Source organism: Anastrepha ludens, unplaced genomic scaffold (assembly GCF_028408465.1).
Source record: "Anastrepha ludens isolate Willacy unplaced genomic scaffold, idAnaLude1.1 ptg000159l, whole genome shotgun sequence".
NCBI lineage: Eukaryota > Metazoa > Arthropoda > Insecta > Diptera > Tephritidae > Anastrepha > Anastrepha ludens.
Genome location: NW_026530110.1, coordinates 5,001 through 7,500, shown reverse-complemented (window position 1 = coordinate 7,500; position 2,500 = coordinate 5,001). Strand labels below are relative to the sequence as shown.

The following is a 2,500-nucleotide window of genomic DNA, read 5'->3' as shown; positions in this document are numbered from 1 at the left end:
ATTTAAGCATATTAATGAGGGGAGGAAAAGAAACTAACAAGGATTTTCTTAGTAGCGGCGAGCGAAAAGAAAATAGTTCAGCACTAAGTCACTTTGTCTATATGTCAAATGTGAGATGCAGTGTATGGAATATCTTAATATCTAGTATGAGAAATTAACGATTTAAGTCCTTCTTAAATGAGGCCATTTACCCATAGAGGGTGCCAGGCCCGTATAACGTTAATGATTACTAGAAAGATATTTCCAAAGAGTCGTGTTGCTTGATAGTGCAGCACTAAGTGGGTGGTAAACTCCATCTAAAACTAAATATAACCATGAGACCGATAGTAAACAAGTACCGTGAGGGAAAGTTGAAAAGAACTCTGAATAGAGAGTTAAATAGTACGTGAAACTGCTTAGAGGTTAAGCCCGATGAACCTGAATATCCATTATGAAAAATTCATCATTAAATAATTAAAAATAATGTGCATTTTTTTCATATAAGGACATTGTAATCTATTAACATAATAAAGTATTTATCAAAAGATCATTGGTGATATTAAGTTTATTTAAATTAATTTGCTTTTTAAGCATATTAACATAGAATAAATACTAATGATTTGATAAAGTGTTGATAGATTTTATTATATATAATGCTAAAATTCATTTTTTGAATTTTACAAAAAATTTAATATCTATGATATTAATATTTATTTGTATGCATTTATATGATTAACAATGCGAAAGATTCAGGATACCTTCGGGACCCGTCTTGAAACACGGACCAAGGAGTCTAACATATGTGCAAGTCATTGAGTTATATTAAACTTAATGGCATAATTAACTTAACTTAAAAATATAATGGGATTAATTTTTAGTCTATTTTCTTAAATAGTCAATTAATTCAATCCCGGGGCGTTCCATATAGTTATGTATAATGATAATTTATTATTATTTATACCTCTAACTGGAGCGTACCTTGAGCATATATGCTGTGACCCGAAAGATGGTGAACTATACTTGATCAGGTTGAAGTCAGGGGAAACCCTGATGGAAGACCGAAACAGTTCTGACGTGCAAATCGATTGTCAGAATTGAGTATAGGGGCGAAAGACCAATCGAACCATCTAGTAGCTGGTTCCCTCCGAAGTTTCCCTCAGGATAGCTGGTGCATTTAAAAATTATATAAAATAATCTTATCTGGTAAAGCGAATGATTAGAGGCCTTAGGGTCGAAACGATTTTAACCTATTCTCAAACTTTAAATGGGTAAGAACCTCACCTTTCTTGATATGAAGGTTGAGGTTATGATATAATGTGCCCAGTGGGCCACTTTTGGTAAGCAGAACTGGCGCTGTGGGATGAACCAAACGTAATGTTACGGTGCCTAAATTAACAACTCATGCAGATACCATGAAAGGCGTTGGTTGCTTAAAACAGCAGGACGGTGGACATGGAAGTCGTAATCCGCTAAGGAGTGTGTAACAACTCACCTGCCGAAGCAACTAGCCCTTAAAATGGATGGCGCTTAAGTTGTATACCTATACATTACCGCTAAAGTAGATGATTTATAAAACAATTTCGATTGATTTATAAATTTTGAAACTTTAGTGAGTAGGAGGGTACAATAGTGTGCTTAGAAGTGTTTGGCGTAAGCCTGCATGGAGCCGCTATTGGTACAGATCTTGGTGGTAGTAGCAAATAATCGAATGAGACCTTGGAGGACTGAAGTGGAGAAGGGTTTCGTGTGAACAGTGGTTGATCACGAGTTAGTCGGTCCTAAGTTCAAGGCGAAAGCCGAAAATTTTCAAGTTTTTAATAAAAAAATATTAATAAAATTTATATATATATATTAAAAAATAATTAAATACTTGAATTATTTTGAACGAAAGGGAATACGGTTCCAATTCCGTAACCTGTTGAGTATCCGTTTGTTATTAAAAATGGGCCTTGTGCTCATCCTGGCAACAGGAACGACCATAAAGAAGCCGTCGAGAGATATCGGAAGAGTTTTCTTTTCTGTTTTATAGTCGTACTACCATGGAAGTCTTTCGAAGAGAGATATGGTAGATGGACTAGAAGAGCATGACATTTACTGTTGTGTCGATATTTTCTCCTCGGACCTTGAAAATTTATGGTGGGGTCACGCAAACTTCTCAACAGGCCGTACCAATATCCGCAGCTGGTCTCCAAGGTGAAGAGTCTCTAGTCGATAGAATAATGTAGGTAAGGGAAGTCGGCAAATTAGATCCGTAACTTCGGGATAAGGATTGGCTCTGAAGATTGAGATAGTCGGGCTTGATTGGGAAGCAATACCATGGTTTATGTACTCGTTCTGGGTAAATAGAGAATTACGATTCTTGTTCCCCGGATAGTAGTTACGTAGCCAATTGTGGAACTTTCTTGCTAAAATTTTTAAGGAATTATATCATTCGATATATATTCTTTTTAAATTATAACGATTATCAATTAACAATCAATTCAGAACTGGCACGGACTTGGGGAATCCGACTGTCTAATTA

The 2,500-nt window shown here is 35.6% G+C and overlaps 1 pseudogene; it reads left to right on the top strand.

The window, feature by feature from the left end:
- Window positions 1-2,500, top strand: part of LOC128871353 (large subunit ribosomal RNA) — a 4,513-nt pseudogene that overhangs the window by 31 nt on the left and 1,982 nt on the right.